The sequence below is a fragment of the Notothenia coriiceps genome, unplaced genomic scaffold, assembly GCF_000735185.1.
Source record: "Notothenia coriiceps isolate Sejong01 unplaced genomic scaffold, NC01 NC01_scaffold00015796, whole genome shotgun sequence".
In the NCBI taxonomy this organism is placed as follows: Eukaryota; Metazoa; Chordata; class Actinopteri; order Perciformes; family Nototheniidae; genus Notothenia; species Notothenia coriiceps.
Genome location: NW_011348497.1, coordinates 48,691 through 57,246, shown reverse-complemented (window position 1 = coordinate 57,246; position 8,556 = coordinate 48,691).

The following is an 8,556-nucleotide window of genomic DNA, read 5'->3' as shown; positions in this document are numbered from 1 at the left end:
CACACACACACACACACACACGCACACACGCACACGCACGCACACACACACGCTCTCACACACACTCTCTCTCCTCCTCCTCCTGCCTTGCCATCGCTTGCGTCAGATGCAATATGAACTTAAAACGTGCTGCTCTAAAATCATATACTGCCAGCAAGACCCTCCCCTTTATGACACGATGCAGGTCTGCCATTTGTCTCCACCCTCAAAAAAGAAAGAAAGAAGAAGCAGGTCGTGAATAAGCATGGAAGCTCATAAGAGACACTCATTGTCTGAATTCAAAAACGTGCATATTTAAAGTGAATATTAGACATGAAGACATCGATGAGCAGAACACTGATTCATGCTTTTACAATACTGTTTTAAAACACCAAAGCATATTGGTTTGCCTTTTCATATAACAAAAGACACATCGGAAACCAATCAAGGTGCAGCTACAAGTCCAGAGAAGCTCATTATCTAAATTCATGTTTCTTGGTTTGATTTTATATTTTTGACAAAACTGATTCATAGCCAGAGGGAAGAAGTACACAGATCTTGTACTTAGTAAAAGTAGAAGTACTCAGATCTTGTACTTGAGTAAAAGTAGAAGTACTCAGATCTTGTTCTTGAGTAAAAGTAGAAGTACTCAGATCTTGAGTAAAAGTAGAAGTACTCAGATCTTGTACTTGAGTAAAAGTAGAAGTACTCAGATCTTGTACTTGAGTAAAAGTAGAAGTACTCAGATCTTGTAGTTGAGTAAAAGTAGAAGTACTCAGATCTTGTAGTTGAGTAAAAGTAGAAGTACACAGATCTTGTACTTAGTAAAAGTAGAAGTACTCAGATCTTGTAGTTGAGTAAAAGTAGAAGTACTCAGATCTTGTACTTGAGTAAAAGTAGAAGTACTCAGATCTTGTACTTGAGTAAAAGTAGAAGTACTCAGATCTTGTACTTGAGTAAAAGTAGAAGTACCAGAGTGTAGGAATACTCTGTTACAGTAAAAGTCCTGCATTCAAAATGTTCCTCAAGTGAAAGTATAAAAGTATTCTCATCTAAATATAGTGAAAGTAGCGACAGTAAAAGTAGTCATTGTGCAGATTGGTCCATTTCAGAATAATATATATGATATGTTTTATAATGATTGATCATGAAAGTGTTCTCAAAGCTGGTAAAGGTGCAGCTAGTTTGAATGACTCTGTATTCTGCAGGGTCAAAGAATCAAGTGATACACAGGAACAAAGTAAAAAGTACTAGAAGGAAAATAGAGCCTGAAAAGTGAGTATTGAGATGAAAGTCTTTGACTCCAGTCCGGCATGTTTCCTCTCATTGTAGAAAGACTGCAGACGGAAACCTGATTCAGAAACTCACAGATTTTAACAGGCTTTTCTTTTCCGATCCCCACCTTGAGAAGTGAAGCGTGGCGCCGGCTGGAGGTTCATCTTTCAGCGAGCGATTCTGAGGAATGTGAGAGTTTCTGTATACACTGCTAACCACCGGGAAGTATCCACATTAACTGACTTATTATAACTCTGTTAACACTTCTTAGATAATACATTACATTCAAAGGATTCATTTAACATCTATATCAAGAAGGATTCATCGTCGTATTAAAGTAAGGTCAACGCAAAAGTAACTTAAACCTTTGAAAAGCCGACGAGGGAAGATTCCACTGATTTCAAAGGGTCCGATTGCATTGAAGTCTATGAGATATCTTTTACTCTTTTCATAGAAAATCAACTATTTCTATCCTCGACAACGCCAAAAAAACATCAGTGAAGAACAGACGACACCTCCCGATATCCTCCTCCCTTCGTTCCATAGAAAAGTCCGATAGCAGAGAAATGAGAAAATGACTCGACTTGTCATTTGATTTAAACCTCAGTTGAGTTTCTTGTTGAATTTGATAGTGTTCATATCACAGCTTATAAAATAGAAGCTCAGGTGTCTCATCAAAAGTTCTTAATATATATATAAGATGTAGAAACTTCTAGAAGAGACTCTTGATATTATTATTTTCAGTCACAATATGTGCAAATGTCAAGTTTAACACGAGAACCAATGTAGGTGAATCATCACAGGTGAGTGAGGGGAGTCTTATACATGAGAGTAACACATGCGTCACCTCCGGGCAAAAAATTACAGCTCCGCCCACTTTTGGGGGAAAACAAAGCTGTCATTTGAACGGCGGTCGATACAAATTCTGAAGTTTTTGCCAATCCGATCAGAAATTTAAGAAAACCGTGGATTTTTGGATCTTCAAAGAGCCCGATTACGATGACCAGACAGGCAAACAATTACATTAAATCATTAAAAATCGACAATCGGGCTCGATGTATGGTTAAATATAGCAATAGGCGATCGATGTCCACAGATGAGAGTAACATCTACGACACTTTACGGCCCCGCCCACTTTTGGGGGAAACCAACGCTGTCATTTGAACGGCGATCAAGCCTGAAGCCACAGAGCTCTTCTGTTACCATCCTTTCTTCTTAGAGGAAGTTCAGAAACACGTAACTCTGGATTTGTTTTAATGTTTGAGGAGCAATAAACGACACAGCAGCTTTTTGGCTGATAAAACTATTATTTTCCGCCTCGCTCATGAGAGTAACGCAGCGTCCACACGGCAGCGTGCGTTGAAGCTTGCCGGTGGGCGTGTCTGAAACTCGACCAACAACCAATCACATGAATCTCCCGCCCCGGAGACACAAGCAGGCGGTCTGATTGGCTAGAGCTTGTACTGGCATATGATTTGATTGGCTGACGCTTCCGTCGAAGCTTCAAAAGTAGAACATTGCTCAACTTTTGAAGCGAGCAACGCCAATGCAGTTCGTCAAAGCGTGACGTCACCCCATTCAAAGTGAATGGGCAGAAGCGTTGAAGCTTCAACGCACGCCGCCGTGTGGACGGGCCGTAACAGCCGGCGAAATGACGGCCTCGCCTACTGATTTTAATTTAACCATATATCGAGCCCGATCGTCGATTTCCAATGATTTTATGTAATTGTTTGCCTGTCTGGTCATCGTAACCGTTTGCCGCTCTTTGAAGATCCAAAAATCCACGTTAATACATTTCTGATCGGATTGGCAAAAACTTCAGAATTTGTATCGACCGCCGTTCAAATGACAGCGTTGTTTTCCCCCAAAAGTGGGCGCGGACGTAATTTTCACCCGGGAGTGACGCATGTGTTACTCTCATGTATTGAACTAGCTCAGAACCACAGAAAAAGTGAGATTGTATAGAAGTTTACGAGAAAATGACCTCCGTTGATTTAGGGCAGGGTTGTCAAACTCAATTTCTTCGCGGGCCACATCAGCATTATGGTTGCGCTCAAAGGGCCGGTTGTAACTTTAAGACGATATCAAAATACATATATAAATATTTAATATATATAAAATAATTATTGCCTCTGCATTGGATTATTATCGGATAGGGTAATAACTTCATAATTAACTACGTCTGAAAGCAGAAGTCTAGGGCAAGTCTTTGCAAGTCTCTTCACTGAGAATGTTACAAAAATGATTAAAAAAAAATCTAATTCTGAGAAAAAGGCAAATTCTAAGAAAAAATGAATATTTTGAATAAAATAAGTCAAATTCTGAGAAAAAAACTTCTTCTGAGAAAAAGAGTCAAATTCTGAGAAAAAAGTCAAATTTGAGATGCATTGTGGGATATGTAGTTTATGGGCAACCTGCTTCTGTAAAGCGGCTCTCAATAGGGTTGTAGTGGCGATGGTCCAGGTGTGTGTGGCGATCCTCGTCGTGAATTCTGCTAGGGGTAGTAAGGTGTCACATCTCTGTTTATGATTAATCATACTTATCCACGGTCTCATGGCGGCGCTGCCTGATGAGTGGTCCGACGCTTACGACGAATTTCTAGCACAAATTTCTCTGAGATAGACGTCAGATGTTGGTTTTCCTTTTGGTGGGTTCAGATGGGCGCCATAGAGAAGTCGATCAGTACCTGGTCAGTCTTTTAATGCGGTGACACATTATTTTACATAACAGCTGCTCCAAGCTCCGAGACTGCCTTAAACCACCACATGTGTCAAAGCCGACAGACACAAAAGACACGCACTGCTGCAGGAACGGCTCACGTATCAGGTGTAGTAAAACAGAGAGAGAGTACTTTATGGTGTGGGATCAACTTTGGATTCTTCTGAGCATGACAGAAAGGACCTCAAACTTGGGGTTGTTCTCTTGTCGTTTTCTGTGCGAAAGTACGGATTGATTCTTGCGGTTTTGTGTAGGACATTGGAGACTCCTAGAATGCGTCGCCTCATATGACAGACGAACGAATAATTGGTCCGTGAGTATTATATGTATGATGGCGAATGCGAGCGCGAGTTGTTACTCTGTTTATTTTATTCTTTCCGTGTTAGGACTAAATTTCATTCATGAACTGACATGGCGCAGTTTCATATCGAAAGTTTGTAAAGACCTTTTCTTAATGAGCATTTCAGTCTTTAAGACCTTTTTTTTTCGTTTAGACTCTTATATTAAAATTTAGATCCTTTACAAAATCTTACTACCACTTCTTTTCAGTTTCTTACTGCCAAGTCTTGGACGTCGTCCTACACTTGGTAGAAAATGATCTTGTAGTGGAAGTGTGGACTGGAATTTCGCAGCTTCGTGTGGTTGTGTGTGTGTGTGTGGTGGTGTGTGTGGTGGTGGTGGTGTGTGTGTGTGTGGTGGGTGTGTGGGTGTGTTGTGTATGTGGTTTGTGTGTGTATGTGTGTGTGTGTTGTGTGTGTGTTGTGTGTGTTGGTATGGTAGTGGTATTGTTGTGTGGTGTTGTGTTATGTGGTGTGTGTGTGTTTTGTGGTGTGTGTGTGTATGTGTATGTGGTTGTGTGCTGTGGTTGTGTGTGTGGTTGTGTGTGTGTGTGTGTGTGTTGTGTGGTCGTGTGTGTGTGTGTGTTGTATTGTTATGTGGTGTGTGGTGTGTGTGTGGTGTGGTGTGTGTGTGTGTGTGTGTGCTGTTGTTGTGTGTGGTGTGTGTGTGTGTGTGTGTGGTGTGTCGTGTGGTGTGTGTGTGTTATGTTGTGTGGTGTGGGTTGTCGTGTGTGGTTGTGTGTGTGTATGTGTGTGTGTGTGTGTATGTGTGGTGTGTGGTGGATGTGTTCTGCGTGTGTGTTGTGTGTGTGTATTGTGTGTGTGTGTGTGTGTGTGTGTGTATGTGGCGTATTTGTGTTGTTGGTGTGTTTTTTTTTTTTTGTTGTGTTTGTTCTTGTGTAGTGTATGTGTATGTGTGTATGTTGTGTTGGTTGTGTGTGTGTGGTTGTATGTGTGTGTGTGTGTGTATGTTGTGTGTGTGTGTGGATTGTGTAGCGTGTGTGTGTGTGTGTGTATTGTGTTGTTTTGTGTGTTGTGGTGTGGGGTGGTCGTGGTCTGTATGTACGTGCGTGTGTGTGTGTGTGTGTGTACGTGTGTAGTGGTGTTGTGTACGTGTGTGTGTGTGTGTGTGTGGTGTGTGTGTGTGTGTGCGTTTGTGTGTGTGTTGGTGTATGTGTATGTGTGTTGTGTACTGTGCGTGTGTGGTGTGCGTGTGTACGTGCGTGTTGTGTGTGTGTTGTGCGTTGGTGGTGCGTAGTGTGTGTGTGGTGTGTTCGTGTGTGTATCGTACGTTGCGTGGTGGTGCGTGTGACTGTGTGGTGTGTAGTGTGCTGTGTGTGGGTGTGAGTGCACGAAAGACGCATTTGTGAAGTCCTAGTAGTCTGGACTTCGATTCGACTACCCGGAAATAATTTCGCCTCCAAATGATTATGTTGTTTCGCAGGCAGTGGTACTGTGTTCTTCCTCGAAAACATTGTCTGTCTCACTATGAGATGGTTGTCTCGGATGTCCTTCACCACCATTCGGAGAAATAAGAAGAGTATGACGGGCACGACGACGTCAAGGAGAAAAGAGTCTTATTAGATCTTGTACAGTTGCTTAGACGGAAAAAAAGAACCTTGTCATGTAAACCATTTATCAGTGCATTTGCGAGTAGGATAAAATTACTGTAGCAGGCATAATTTCAACCAGCTGCGTTATATAATGTGCACATTTGGAGACTTACAGAGCAACTTATACGTTCTTAAGGTGACCAAAAGTATCCCAGGCTAACGTAACTTCGTACTTATAGAACTGAGAAATGTATCTTTTAGTCCAATAATAGTTAAGTTGAGCTGTTGCGGTTTTTTGTACACTTCGTGTCTCCTTCTAGAGCTATACTACGAAGTGAAGCAATGTATCTTTTCAGGCTATCGTCTCTTTACTTGTTTTACTGAGCTGAACAACTAAACTAAACTTGGAAGTCAACTCAGGAGACCAACTTACACTACCATAAAATCATAATATCGAATGTATTATCTTCGAGTCCGCAGCTAGGATTCAACATTTCCAGTTATGAACCTAATCTTTGCAGATCTTTTCTGAGAACGTCATTATCAAGTAGGCTTATACACGTTTACAGTCTCAATTGTGCTCTTGGTTACATCCACTTAGTAGTGTCCACTCACTCCCCCAAGAATATGTACTTCATTGTGTACGCAGTGAAGGGCCGTTTTCTAATGTCGAGCAGGTGAAAACGCTTGGCCTTTTTTTTCGACAGTACAACTAACCGCCAAGTCTACTCGTCTAAGACTTCAAAAACGGTTACAGCCAGTCTCTACCATTCTTTTGCACCACCTAAACACCTAGAAGTTTCTCGGCTAATGCACCTGTCTGTCCGTTTATTAATGTAATTTAGCTAATTACTAGCTGCTTAGCCCGAGCTACATACCAATTTATATCGTATCCCTAGCTCAGGTGTCTACCTCATTGTAGATGCTGGTGAAAATGACGGCGCAGGTGAGAACCCCCTCTTGGTTGCGACAGTAAACTTGCCGTTAGTTCGGACTTCGTGTCTCGAGAAGACAATGACAGGAAGAAGATCTCCTTGTCAAGTCTTTGACTGCATTGAGACCTAAACAAAATTACAAACTCCTCGTTATTTGCTGTGTCGTCGAAAACCAAGACTATTTTGATTAAAATAAAGGCGGGACACGAGTACCTCTACATTGCGCTATCGCATAAGCTGGTGTAGCCGTCGCACGCAACTGACATACAAACTTTCGAACGGCCACCAGCACATTACTTATGAGATGTGGTTAGGTTAGTGTACTAGAGGCGGGCTTCTGATAGTCTGCCGCCAAAACGCGGACCGATCTTCGAAAAATGTTAGACGAGTCTACTAACTAACCGACTGCGAAGCAGCTTCGAGCTTTTCAACCTAATGATAACGAGACAAGGCGAACACTTCGCTCGTGCGAATAAGACCACTCAAGTTACGCAGACTGCAAGTGGAAAAACGGTAAGTTTCACTTACACTGCAAAATCGCACTTCGCACAGTTGCGTGCGAGCGAGCACACCTGCCCGGCATTGACAGGAGCTGTTCAATGCCGAAGACAGATGCTAACAAGAATCTAAAGAGTGGTATTCATGAGACTCGGGCTAGCAACTAAAGGTTACTAAAAATACATGAACAAACGAGAACAGACTCAGTAGCATTAGCCCAGAAACTCCTTCATGAAAATTGATTTTACGTGACAAAAAATGGTTAAAGACTAGCCAATAAACATGTTCTTTAAGTACTCAAATGCATAGGACAATGATCATACAGGTGTACTGTCGCTTGCTAACAAAGGCGGGTTTTCACCCGCGCCTCTGCTAAAGTTAAAACTGGTGGAGCCCTCACTGCGAAATAAGAGTACACAACAGTCTTTGTGTCTACACTCTACACAAAACTTCAATCTCTATCGAGTCAACTAAGCACAGGTACAGTGTAAACGGTCTACTATTTAATAGCGCAAAGCGATCTTCCGCCAACTCGAAATTCTGCTTACATTTACACATATAATAGTGTCTTGAACATTATATATGCTTATTTACTCCAACAGGAAACGTACACGCAAAACTACCCTCCTAGTTTTGACGTCTACTTGATGCGATCGAGTTTCGTCTTAACTCCCATCCATTCTAGTAGACCTTCAAAGTTGGCATCTTACACCTTTCTTGCTTATTCCTATGACCTTACATTCTCGTATAGCATATATTGACTTATGAATATAATACTTCATATAAACTCTTCATTACATACTCTATACTCATTGACTTGTTTTCAGTTTAACTCGACGTCTAACAATCCCCCTAATACAATAGAACTCCATATACCGCTATTGCAAGAAGAATACATTCTATCGAACCGTACAATTGTGCTAGAATGTCTGTCTAAATAAGAAACGTCGACTCGTAGCATAATTACTCACGCCCGGCCTCCCGGGCCCTGAACTCAACTACTAAAACCCATTTTATAAACAATAACCATGGCTCTCGTAGACTACTGTAGACACTTTTCTCTGTGTATATGATTCTTTTTAAATAAAAATCCTCAGATGTACTGCCAGTCTAACACATTCTTATATTGTCTGATAAGCAAGACGAGTTTGAATTTATCCGCTTGCAGGCAGGCTAAAGTAAACTTTCTATTCGACTGAATGGAGTCCTCTAATCTGACTGAGAGCCAATGGTTCTCTTCATAACATCACGCTGTTCTGC